The sequence below is a fragment of the Rosa chinensis genome, chromosome 2 (genome assembly GCF_002994745.2).
Source record: "Rosa chinensis cultivar Old Blush chromosome 2, RchiOBHm-V2, whole genome shotgun sequence".
Classification (NCBI taxonomy): Eukaryota; Viridiplantae; Streptophyta; class Magnoliopsida; order Rosales; family Rosaceae; genus Rosa; species Rosa chinensis.
The window spans coordinates 33,796,431-33,810,193 of NC_037089.1; the positions used below are offsets into that span (position 1 = coordinate 33,796,431).

General features: G+C 36.3%; 1 long non-coding RNA gene across 1 annotated transcript; it reads left to right on the plus strand.

Moving 5' to 3' along the window:
* Window positions 1-12,318: 12,318 nt before the first annotated feature.
* LOC121051403 lies at window positions 12,319-13,477 on the plus strand. The gene is made up of 3 exons (XR_005805615.1): window positions 12,319-12,449; window positions 12,629-12,692; window positions 13,118-13,477. It is a non-coding gene; the product is annotated as an uncharacterized LOC121051403 (long non-coding RNA).
* The last annotated feature ends 286 nt before the right edge of the window (window positions 13,478-13,763 follow it).

Genomic DNA, 13,763 nt, shown 5'->3' on the forward strand with positions numbered 1-13,763 from the left:
TTCTTTCTTTCTTTTTTTTTTTTTTCAAGGCAAAATTTTTTTTTTTCTTGGATTTTTCCCACCCCATACTTGTCTTTCATCGTCACCCCTACATATCATGTCATGCTCTACTAAGTCCTTAAGACAAGGGTAGAGATATCCTATACTAAGCTCATGGTAGGGTAGTGAGGGTGATGAAATAAAGGTTTTCAACGTAGGCTCAAAGGGGTTCATTCTAAGGAGTCCCACGACGGGCACAATTGGGGACACATGCTTGTTTGGCTTTGGTGGTTACCCTAATGCCTTCTATCCTATCCAGGATCAGTGCATATTATGGCATACAAGTTTTGACAGTCACAACAGCCGAGTTCTAGTACTCTCTAGTCCATTAAAATCTATGGCACATGATCATTGGATTTCCAAAGAATGATGAGGTTTTGCAAATACAGCCACGAAATTCTAGAATTATCAATAAGCACTCGAAAAGAAAGTATTTTAGCTCAATAGCTCACTTCGGGTCAAATGAATTAGACTTAATCCTAGCATGCTTAATGAACCAAGTTACAATCCTATCTCAAATCTTCATACAAGCATCACAATGTCGATTAACCACAGAATTCAATTAAGTTCTATTTTGATTGTGAAAACCTTCAGCCATGAATTCAGAGACATGTTCATCCTAGACGTTAGGAGCATCCTAAGACTCAAACAAACAAAAACACTCTAAAACCAACATTTTTTTTTTTTTACAATTTAATTTAATTTCAACACTTAGGTACCGGAACAGGGAGTCTCGATGTGCAATGGGACTGAAACAGCTACCCTTTTTCAAGACTATGTTTAATCCAATATACCTTAGTGTATCACAACATTTTCTTTTGTTAAACACATTTTTTTTTTCTTTATATACTAACTACTAAAAACACAACAAAGCAATAATCCGTCCCCTATACTTAATTCATGCATTGTCCTCAATGTATAAACAAATATAAATCATGCAAAGCATAAATCAAGCATAGAAGAGAAAGTGAACACTACGAAACCTAAAACAACTTAAAATTCAAGAAAATAAAATAGAAGGAAGAGTTCAAGAAAGCAAATCTGCGTTTGATGGCTCCTCCACAGCTACGGTTGAAATGGGTTGCCTCCCATGCAGCGCTTAATGTTTAAAGTCTTTCAGCCTAGACTTATACCTCCATTTACTCCTTTGGAGGAGCGGTATGCGGGCGAGTGGCAGCCCTCTTGCTGGTTTCAGCCTCCGGAGGAGGGTTCTTATGGTGTGATGCAGTAGTGTCCTTGCGAGGAAACCCAGGAGGATAACTCTGCAAGTTATTAACTTCCTGAGCAAGCTTGTTTATTGCAGTGTGACAGCGGATCAAAGAGCAGTTCATCTCAGAGATGTAATCGATCATGCAATTGACTCTCCAATCTGTCACCATAATACCATCGCGGAGAGAGGAGCGCAAATCATCAATCGAATCCGACAAGCTTTCCAGGGTGGCCACAGGCCGAGGAGCACGAGTAGCTGGTGAGGAAGAAGACTCTTTGGGATGCAGTCTGGGAGAGCGACGAGGCAGAGGAGGGGGACTGCGGGTACGCTCACGGATAGGACGATGGTCCCATGGACGAGTAAGCCCAGCTCTAGTGGCCGCTTGACGACCTTCTTCTTCCAAAGAGAGAACACGGCGTTGATTGACGCCCCTGCGAGGGGTAACCTTGGTTCGAGCCATGAGGAAGTAGAAGGAATTTGAAACTGCACGCTTAGACAAACCTTAGTAAAATCTGGAGGAGACAAAAAAGATGTATATATGAAGCACAAAATAGGTTTAGAAATCTCAACAAGCATACGGTTTTAACAAAGCTTCTCCGGGAAGGAGAAGAGTTATGATAGTTCACGGCCCAAGAAACTCCCCCACGTGTAAATATTCCTTTCTTTTCCTGGATTTATGGCATGCTTTCGGCTATAGCTTGTCTGTCACGGATCCTCGAGATTCGTTTGATTCCCCCACGCGTCCTTTCTTTTCCTTGATTCACGGCAATTAAACCTGCTTTCGGCTGTAGCTTATCTGTCACAGCTCCTCGAGATCAGTTTGGTTCCCCCACGTGTCCTCCACGCGCCAACAGCTTTTCCGTGTTTTCGGGTGACTTTAATCCAACGCGTAGATTTAATCTCAGAGATCGTCGATCCAACGGTGGAGATCTGCTCACTCGTTCTATAAATAGGTGCATTCTGAGCGACTGTTCACTCCAAAAGAAAATTCTTCCGAGTTCCAGTCTTTCTCTCTCAACCCTTCAGCCTTTCTTTCGAAACTCAAATCCTTTCTTCATCAACATGGAACCACGAACTCTGCAACTAATGGAGTTACAAACCCAGCAACAAATGGAATTACAAGCCCAGCAACCAACCGAGGAGGGAGGAAGCATCCAAGCAGCCGGGAGTAGTAACCGGTGGGCTCCCACACCGCCTCAACTAAGAATCCTCAAGGGCCTTTACTATGATAAGGGTTTTAAGTACCCAACTCCAGAGCAGATTCAAGAGATCTGCCTTCATCTGAAACAGTATGGGCAGATCGAGGACAAAACGTCTTCTTTTGGTTCCAGAATCTCAAGGCTCGTGAGAGGCAGAAGTTGAAGGAATTTCGGAACGTTCCGGTTGGTGGATCTCTCGATCTCAATTTTGGTTCCACTGGTTCTACTAGTAATGACAGATCCACTGACAGATCCATTGATCTAAACTTTGGGTCACGTGTCGGCTATGGTGCTGATGGATCGATCATGGAACAACGAGGAGAATATCACCAGGAGATTGAAACCCTTCCACTATTCCCCATGCATGGTGAGGACATCTTGGGCAACATGAAGACTACTTCCGAGGGAGGTGGCGGTTATGGCGGTGGCTCTCACATTTCCCTTGAGCTCAGTCTCAACTCCTACAGAGATGCAGACATGGCTTAGTATTATTATTATTATTATTATTATTATTATTATATATTTTTTTTTTATTTTTTTGTAAATAGCTGAATTTAATAAGACTGAATGAATGCAAATTTATATATATATATATATATATATTTTATATAAAGGACTAAAAAATAAAAGACAAATATATATATAGGACTCAAAATGAACGATAAAAATATAAATCTCTTCCCCCACACTTAAATATTGCATTATCTTCAATGTAATCAATTAAAAGCATGCAATGAAATAAGTAAGCATAGATAGAAGACATTTACGAAAACAAATCCTAAAATAAAAACAATAGAGAAAAAAATGAAAAATAAAAAGAAATAGGGAAAGAGAAAGCAAATCTGATTATATTCTGAATTGGGTTGCCTCCCAAGTAGCGCTTGTATTTTACGTCTTGCAGCCAGACGGTACCTACACTAAATAAAGTTAGTGACTATACAATAAAAGAAAAACAAATTAATGATTTATCACAATTTAAACAAGTATAAAGAGAAGTATATATTACAAAAATATGCACAATCTTCACAAATGAACCACGTAAGAAATTTATACAAGTATAAAATGTACAAAACAACACAATTTACATGTGGAGGTTATGTTCAAGTGTATTATTATCTTTACAAATAAAGTTAATATCTTAATTGATTACAAGTTGTAAGTCGAGCCCAATAGAAACCACTACTATTGGTGAGATACGATCTAGGGATAGTCGCCTAGACATAAGTAGCTTTCCTTTGTTTCAGAAGGCTAGATGGCCAAATTAAGAGGTAAGTGAGAGGGAGGACTCATTTCGGTGACACTACGGAGGCTACTCCCTCATTGAGGTTTAGGCCCCTATCGGCTACTCCCACATTGTGGTTTACGCACGGTCTATAGTATCTCTGAGATCCAATTTGAACCCATCACCCAGGGTCTCAACCTAAGACACCATCTATATGCCCCTTACTCAGCTTGGAAATAACTCATGTGTTAGACAGTTCTCCAAATGTTAATAAAAGCCGCCCTCAACCTCATAAGACCTCAGAAAGGCACTAATGAAGGGTTAAGGCCAATATTAACAAAAGGGCCCTTATCTACTCATACGATTTTACACACTTATAATAATCAAGAATTTAACGATATTTATAATTAATGCTTTACATTTCTTTTGTTTAGTAAGGTTAGACACATTATGTACAAAAACTTTCAAACAACAAACAAACAAACGTCAAATTTTTTTTTTTTTTTTGAACACACATATAAACAAAACAAATATTCACAATATGACAAATGATTTTTCAATCCCCGGCAACGGCGCCAAAAATTGACGCGCTCAAAGCAAGCGCATAATTTAACCCTGAAATATCGTTAGTAGTATAAGTAAATAGGGATCGTTCTATTCCGGGGATTGAGGGTACACTTGTAATTGTGAAACAAATAAAGAAAAGTATTATTTACAAAAATAAAATAAAGAATAAATATATACAAGTGAACAAAAATAAGAAGGGGGGTTTAAGAATTATAGAATTGAAAATTAAGATAAATAAAATAAAGAAAATGTAAAACATATATACAAGGGTGAATCACAAGGAACAAAGATCAAAACCACATCCATATGCAAGAAATCCAATTACAATTCCTATAGTTGATTTTAAATGTCATGAGAGAGGAGTTGATCATGTGAAACATTCGAAAGCAAATGAATTCCCATTTTTTACTTTTCAATGCTAATTAACCTAAGCGAAAGCACCTAGATTAATCCTATCAAACATGCAATCAAGCCCTAGAAAGCTAGTCAATCATGACATGTTCAACGCATTAGACATAGAGAAAGACTATCAACTCAAGTGTACAACTTAGTATGGAAAAGTCCACCTAATTGCAATCCTCTTTAATTAAATTCGGTCTTTGCAAAAAACCTTTACTACTTTGATTCAAGTTTACACAAAACGAAAAGTCGATTTCATGTTCTTAAACCTAGCACCAATTATATCAAAACCCTAAGTGTTTGCAACCACATAAGATTAAAATACAAAAGTATTCTATCATGCAAATTTAATTAAACAAACCCACATAAGCAACATAAAAATCAACATATAGAAATCACAACTTTATTTCAAAACATATAAACGGGCTTTAAACTTTGCCCTTAACATTATTTGTTAACTAGAATTCATAGTTCTACAAATCTAAACAAAGAAAACAAGAGAAAAGATATAATACACCTTGAAAGATGAATGATAAAGCCTTGAGACGAAGAACTTGAAGATCCTTGAAAGCAAGCAATCTTCTAGGGACGACACAAGGGTGGATGGCGGTTAGGAAATTGATGTATTGCATGGCTTCTCTTTCTCTTAGCTTGAAAATGAAGAACAAGAAAACTAGAGAATGGAAAAGAAATATGGAGAGGAAATGGAGAGACAAGGAGATGGAATGGATGAAGGAATTGGTGACTAAGGAAAATGGAGAGGAAATGGTGAGACAAGAAGATGAAATGGATGAAGGAATATTTTGGAATGAGAGGAGAAGGTGTTTATATAGGGAAGAAAAAGAAGAGTGAAATGATGAGTGGAAGAAAAATAATGAAAGTGGAGTATGTTAGTGTGAGTAATGATGGAGAAAACATGATGATTACACCCTAAAACATGGAATGTTTTTGGGTGATGATGATGGTGGATTAGTGTGAGAAATGATGGAGAAAACATGATGATTACACCCTAAAAGATGGAATATTTTTGGGTGATGATGATGATGGATTTCCTACTCATTTACTTCAATTTTATCTCCACCATTTGTAGGTAAGTGTGGACATAATGCTCATTTCACCATCATTTACTCCAATGTACCTAAGAAAATAGAAATTCATTTAAAAATCGATTCGTTAAGGAATTAACTAAGCAAAATGTGAGGAATTAACTATTAAAATACCGCATTAAAATGCTCCTATCAAAACTAGAGAATGGAGAGAAAAATGGAAAGGAAATGGAGAGACAAAGAAGATGAGATGGATGAAGGAATTGGTTTGGGAAAATGGAAAGGAAATGGAGAGACAAAGAAGATGAGATGGATGAAGGAATGTATTTTAGAGTGAGAGGAGAAGGTGTTTATATAGGGAAGAGAAAGAAGAGTGAAATTGGAAAAGATGGAGTAAATTAGTGTGAGTAATGATGGAGAAAACATGATGATTACACCCTAAAACATGGAATGTTTTTGGGTGATGATGATGGTGGATTAGTGTGAGAAATGATGGAGAAAACATGATGATTACACCCTAAAACATGGAATGTTTTTGGGTGATGATGGTGGTGGATTAGTGTGAGAAATGATGGAGAAAACATGATGATTACACCCTAAAACATGGAATGTTTTTGGGTGATGATGATGATGGATTTCCTACTCATTTACTTCAATTTTATCTCCACCGAAAGTTTAGATTCTGCCCAAGACTTCTTCATAACAAATATTCCCCCATGAATGTAGATTACTGTGGTAAAATTTCAGAATGTATTGCCATGTGGTTGGGCCGGAAATGCTGCTGGACCTCTTACAGGTCCAGTTTTCCAGTTTTGCTTCTGTAGAAAATTGGGCTGATTGTTTGAATGTCTTCCACTCATAGTTTGCTCTGGCACTCTTCATAAGAAATGATCCTTGGGCTTTCTAGAATGAATCTGGAAAGTTTCAACTCATTTGAAGTTCGGATGGTTAGTCTGCCACTCCTCATTTCTTGTCTAGCTCGCTTTCTCATTGGCTCAATTTCTCCAAGACACGCTTTCTCAGGCCAAAATGCTCATTTTAGGGCCAAACAGCTCATTTCATCATCATCTACTCCAATGTACCTAAAAAATAGAAATTGAGTTAAAAATCGATTCGTTAAGGAATTAACTAAGCAAAATGTGAGGAATTAACTATTAAAATACCGCATTAAAATGCTCCTATCAGTTTCCATAACAAGTTTCGGATTCCATCGCGGTTCATGTTGGACATGATCTTCATTAGATGCCCTTAAAAAGTTAAGGGAAACCGCTAAACACTTGAAATCCGATTTTGAGATTAAGGATTATGGGAGAGCACGATTATGTCTCGATTTGGAACTTGAGCATCGTGTTGATAGATGCTTATGCATTTGACAAGGTCAAACCTTCAAGCACCCCCATGATCGTCCGTAGTCTTGATCCTGAAAATGATCCTCTTCGTCTAAAGGATGATGACGAAGATGTGCTAGAGGCAGAAGTGCCTTACTTGAGTACAATAGGCGCATTATTGTACTTAGCTCAATGCACAGAACCTGACATCTCATTTGCAGTGAACTTGTTAGCTAAGATGTAGCTCTGTGCCAACGCGACGCCATTTTGATTGGTGTAAAAGATATCTTTCAGTACTTGAGATGTACGATTGATATGGGCTTGTTCTATCCCTACAGAGAGATGATGGATTCGGATCCATCACACACCAGAAACGCCGCCAACACTAGCCTGCATTCTCTATCCCCATCCCAAAATGATATAAGTGTTTTGGAAGGTTTTGCTGATGCTGGGTACCTCTCTAACCCACACAAAGGTCGCTCCCAAACTGGTTAAGTGTTCACCATGGGAAAAGACTATGATATCTTGGAGGTCTACAGAACAGACCGTCGCTATATCTTTGAACCATGTAGAGATTATTGCTCTTCACGAAGTAGGTTCATGAATGTTTATGGATTGGATCCATAATCACGCATGTTTTTACAATTGTGGTTTGAAGTCTACCACAAGATGAGCCTACGAGCATTTAGGATAATGTTGTTCATTTTGACCAAATGAAGCAAAGCTACAAGCATAATCAGCAACAACAGACTCTCCTCAAGGTCAAAGTGAACTAGGTTCAATCTGAGGAAAGTGTGACAGGCTTGCTCACTAAGTCATTGCCTAATTTCCACTTTCGAGGAACATGTTGGTAGCATCGATTACAGAAATTATCTGAACTCCCATGATCGTAGTCATCAGGGGGAGATGTCTACATGTTCACCTCGAAACATGAATGGTGTGTTGTGCTCTTTTTTCCCTTCGACCGAGGTTATTTTTATCCCACTGGGTTTTTGTCACTCGGCAAGATTTTTAACGAGGCAACGAGAGAAGCACCGCATTTGGACAACACAAGGGGGAGTGTTTAAGGATATCTCTATTTGTGTTTGGCCCAAACTCTTGGTTACTTGACCTAGTGGTAATAGGGTATAATTAGAAGAATCTAGAGATTATCTTTCCTTGTATGATTCTAACTCTATGCATTGTAATCCTCTATATAAAGAGGTCCCTATTATCAATGAGAACACACAGCGATTATCTCTCAATTTCTGTTTCCCTAAAACAAATCTTTGGTTGTCTAAATAAAATATGAGAAATTTTAAATACACCCCCTCAATTACTTAATGCACATCTCTAATATTTTTTGTCTCATTTTTTCATCAATCTTCAATCTATGCCCCTTCTCATTAAATAAATAAATGAGAAAAAATTAAGAAAATAAAAAATAAAAAAAGGTCGGCTATGTATCATAAATTTTTGTTTGATATTTTCTTTTTTGTTATATTATGGAATTAATTGCTAATTGGTTCCAGAACATATCAATATGGTAATTATTAATTACCTTTTTCATTTCTCACATAAATGAGGTTGGTATATCGCTAGAATATTGAATAGCTTAACTTTTTTATCTTTTTGTTTTTCAAGTTGAAAATCTTGATGCCTCAAAAATTTTAAATTATTCAATGTATGTCAATATATTCGTGATCGATATAGTTATGGTTAATATATTTGATGATTTTATAACTTCTTTCAATATGTTTGAACCAATTTGGTTGCTTGATAATTCTTCATATTGACTACAATAATTTTATCTATCATTGACGTTCGCGTATGATCTTAAAGAGACGTAGGTTGTATTATGAAGACGAGGAGAAAATTTAACCTATAACAAAATATTTAATTAATATTTTGATATGTAAAATATTTATTCTTATTTTATTTTTGTGGACTCTTCTTTGTTTTTATTTATTAATTAATGAAGAGGGGTATAGATGGAAGTTTGATGACAAAAAAATATAGGTGGTATGCATTAAGTAGTTAGGGATGTCTATATAAAACTTCTCATAAAATACACTAGCCTTCTTCATACATGCTCATGTGTAATAATTTTTCTTTAAGAAAAACAAAAAGAAATAAAGTAGTTATTGCAGAGAGAAAATAGCGGGAGAAAAAGTAGGGGTTGTGGGATAATTTCTTTTTAATTTTCTAATAAAAAATTATTTCATAATTATCCGATTTACCCTTGTGATATAATTTATTCTTAAAGTTTTTTAATATTTCAAGGTTAAATCTGTCAAAATTTTCAGTTTTGGCTAACAAACCCTCTTCTCTTAATAATAGTATAGATATGTAGTAAGATTGCTCCCCTTTTTTGAAATTATCAGAATACGGTTTTAAGGATATCCAAGATTAACATTGTTGAAATAGATTAAAAGACTTCCAACAAAAAAAAAAAACATTTTAAAAGACTTTTATTAGGAGAAATAAAATCATACAATAATTATGGAAGTTATTTAGTTTTATCTAGAACATTTATCTCACTCCTTTCACTAAGGGATCCCTTTTTTTTGGTATTTTCTAGGGATAGGGCGTTAGACCAACTTTTCGATCACATTTCGTCATCTTAACCGTTCAATTTTTAGGTCATAAATGTGTAAATCATTTATGCAAATTTTCAGCCAAATCGGTGATTGTTAAGTTATCAAACTAGATTAAATCAATGGACAAACCAAATCTGTCAAACTTGAACCGTTCATACTTATAATATTAAATCACCATTTTGAATGTCTTAACTATAATCAATTTGGCTGAAAATTTGCAGAAATGATCTACATATTAGAACCTAAAAACTGAACGGTTCAGATGTGAAAACATGATCGAAAAGTTGGTCAAATACCCTATCCCTAGAAAAAATAAAAAAAGGAATCCCTCACTAGAAGGGTTATATATATATATATATATATATATATATATATATATTAGTACATATTAGTCGAGCAACGATTCTTGGCCAATTCTTTTGAGAAGAGTATTGCCGCAGTCGAATGGTTGACGAGTTTATGAATGATTGCTTGATTTCATATATTGAGAAAGACATGTTTACAGTATAGATGATAAGACTATCATGAATATCATCAAAAGATTTCAAAATATGAAATATTGTCAGGTCCATTACCATTGTAATATATAGAAATTATATTTAAAGATTTTTAATATTATTGTTTTTATTTTCTGTGACTAATAGACTTAAATATCTAATTCCGTCACTGCTTCCCAGTTCCCACTCTCTGATTGCAGAGGTGAACTGTGTGAAGTGTGACAAAGCACTGTACAAAGGATGGACTTGAGCTTTTGGAACTGGAACATTGCTTCTACTCTTACTCTTCCTTTTTTTTTCTTTTCGTTCAAACCTTACACGCAACGTAATAGTAGAGAATAAAGGGTGTGGTGGCAACAAACATCCTTACACGCAATGTAACAAACATCCTCACACGCAATGTAATATTAGAGAATAAAGAAATCAAACCAAAACCTCCCTAATGAAACGCAACAGACAAGGATGAAACAAGCTGACAAAACGAAATAGTGAAAGACCTAAATGATCACTGTTACAGCGCAAAATTCTGCTCTACTCATTTCAGAATATTCTACTCTTCAGCTTTAAAGATCTTGGAAGTGAATGGCTCTCTGATCACCTCTCACTTGGGGCGGTTTTCCCCACATTCACTCAAGGATCAAACCAGACTCTGGGGATCTATTTGCTAAAGGAGATTCCAACTTAAAGGCTAAGAATAATCCTTCTAGCTAGCTGCAATACTTGGAAATGGGTTCTATCTGGAGCTCGATCGTCTTGAAGAAGATAGAGAAGAAAGAGAAGGTAGCTAGGGAAGGAAGCCACTGGGGCGGCTAGGGTAAAAGCCCGAGAGAGGCTCTTGTGCATATTAACAGGAAATTTCTTCCTCGGAGTTAATATTATGGTCTTTACTCATTACTTTCAGTTTACTCCTAATTATCGTAGAAATTGCTAACAGAACAAGATCAACATTTTCTATTTTGCTGGTTTAAATCAAGCGTCTTCAATTAGCATATTAATATATTTGTCAGCAACTGAACTGTTAAACTTCCATTACATTTCAGAAAATTAAAGTTGTGATCTATCAGTGCATTTAAAACCACTCAGAGCAACTAGAATTCAGAAGAAACATAACCCATCCACCATACGAGTTCCCTACCAGGCCTACAACTATGTCAACTAGAAACAACAAAAAGCTGGGTCTCCATTCTTGAATCTTGAACCACATAGCAAAACTTCAACTGATAGATTGTAGACTCCGTTGCTCTATTACTCTGATTCAGGGGAGCCACCTGGGACCAGCTGGCATTGTGCACATAATATTAGAAGATTGATGAGTTAAGCTTGCAGATAATAGTTTAAACATAGATGATCAGATGCAAATTTTAATGGGTGGAGAATTATCTGGGATATTGGAATTTCTTATGCAAATCTTTTGCAAGAGTTTTGAAACGAGGTCACAGAAATTTTACAACCACATGCAGAAGAACTGAACTGAATTATAATTTCCATCCCAATACTTACAATGGCAATGTTGTTTCCGTTGAGTAAAATCTGACCAAGCTTGGTTATCCTTCTTCCTTCAGCAATAATCTACTGTGATACAAAGAGATAAGCACACATTAAACAATACAAAAGCTTTTCAATAGTAGTAGGTACAAAAATAACACAAAATGTCAGCTAATCATTCAAGTAAGTAGTCAAAACTGCACACGCACGCGCGCACACACACAACCAAAATAAGATAGAGAAAAGGGAAGGACAGAGGCCTGTTGAAAACCAACAAGAGAACGTGACTAAGCACTAATCAGATATGTCTACATAAGTACATTCCATTGAGAAGAGTTTCCCAGTACCTCATATCAGCAAAGAAGCTAAATAGCCAAACAATAAAACCAAAAATATGAGGCTATTGACTTCTCTAAGAGTATGGACAATAGACATGTCAGAAATATAGATAGCTAGCTCTATGACTATTAACCAGCTGTAGTAGTAGTAATGCATGACATGGTTTAAATGTGCACTGATGGAGCAATTTTTTCCCCAGTTATACTAAATGAATACAGTTCCATCTTTCCCTTTTAAAATCCAAAAGTAGTAATGACTAATGAGTCCAGCTGCTTTTTGGGTGTGGTTTTGGAATTCAATCTTCTGTTATGCTCGATTCTGTGTTTTTGGACATTTTAGGGATGCTATCGGGCTTGCCTTTCTAAAAAGAAGAAGACGAAAAAGTAAAAAAAAAAAAAAAGAGAAAGAAAAAAGGAAAGATGAAAACATTATGGTCTTTGTCAAGATTCCTGTCTCCTTTTCAAGTTGGCATTCCATGAATTCCTCGTTCCTTTTGGTATTTCGGGAATGAATGTTCTCACTCAAGGAAAGTACTGGAGGTACGGTGGAAGGATTAGGATTTGGGTGTTTGGTATTAGGTTGAATTGCTTAGAGTCGGGAGCTCATTTGATCTGCTTTTATATGTTTCTGATCCATGTTTCTTAACAACCTGTTTCTTTTCTTAAACTGTACCAACTTGTTTGACTTGGTTCCTTTTATATCTGTTTGTTTGATGCAGAGAAGCAGGTGCCAAGAACCCCTTCATACCCAGCAAGATGGTGCTGGCCTGAATAGTGTTTCGGGTATAAATCTTTTTTTTTTCTTTTCCCCACATGGTTATTAATTTCTGAGCGGCCTGAATTTCATATATATAATTCCATAAATATTGCATTAAGTCAGAATGCCGTAAGACGATTTATACTACAAAGTCTAAAAAATGGCACAAGGACAATACTTGCAAATTGGCTTTTGTGACTAATCTTGGCCAGGCATCATCTGATTTCTTGTCCTGTTTAGTATTTACATAATTGTGTTATCAGCGAGCCAACAGGCTTCCATAGTTTGGATGGCTGGACTTTTCATTTCTAGAATATAGGTTCTCTGGCATTTTCATTTTTGAAGATAAGGAATAGGAAGAAGAAAAGAATCCTAAAGTCTTGTGACTCGGTATTAACAGAATATTGAATAGTTGACCAATAGATGATCTCTACATCATTTCTTGCCACAGTTATTTAGAGCATTGCATACTGCCCATAAATTTGTATCAGACTGGACTTGATGATTGTTTCTATCTTGCCAAAATGGAAGGGTGGCCCCAAGTATGATTATACAATATACTAAGGTCACAATCAAGTGTTTGATTGGTCATGAGAAGTATTTCGAGATGGCTTTTTGTCTAGTAATCAACAGCAAGTAATGAATCAAGGATCTCTCACCAGAGTTGCGGCTACGTACAAGGAATGAGGTTGGCCTAAAGATTAATTAGAAAGGAGTACCAGAAGGAATAGTCACTTTTGGGCATGAAAATGGGCGAACCTGGTCTAAGAGCGGGACTTGAGGATTGAGAATATGTTATAATTGCGCGCTGATGTTCCCCTGGTCAGCTGCTGACCAGAGATTATTTGCTCAACTACCGTCCTATTTCAATAGGACGGTTGACAGGTATCTAGATTTTTAAGAGATGAGATCTGTTAACCATCCGATTTCAATCGAACGGTAGTTGAGCAAACAATCCCTGATCAGCTACTGACCAGGGGAACATCACTAGTATGTATTTTATGGATTTGTTTGGTTTCTTCTGTTTTGTGGTTATGCTTCTTTGAGTCAAATTTTCAGCAGCAATATGACAATTACAGATTCATATTATGAATAAG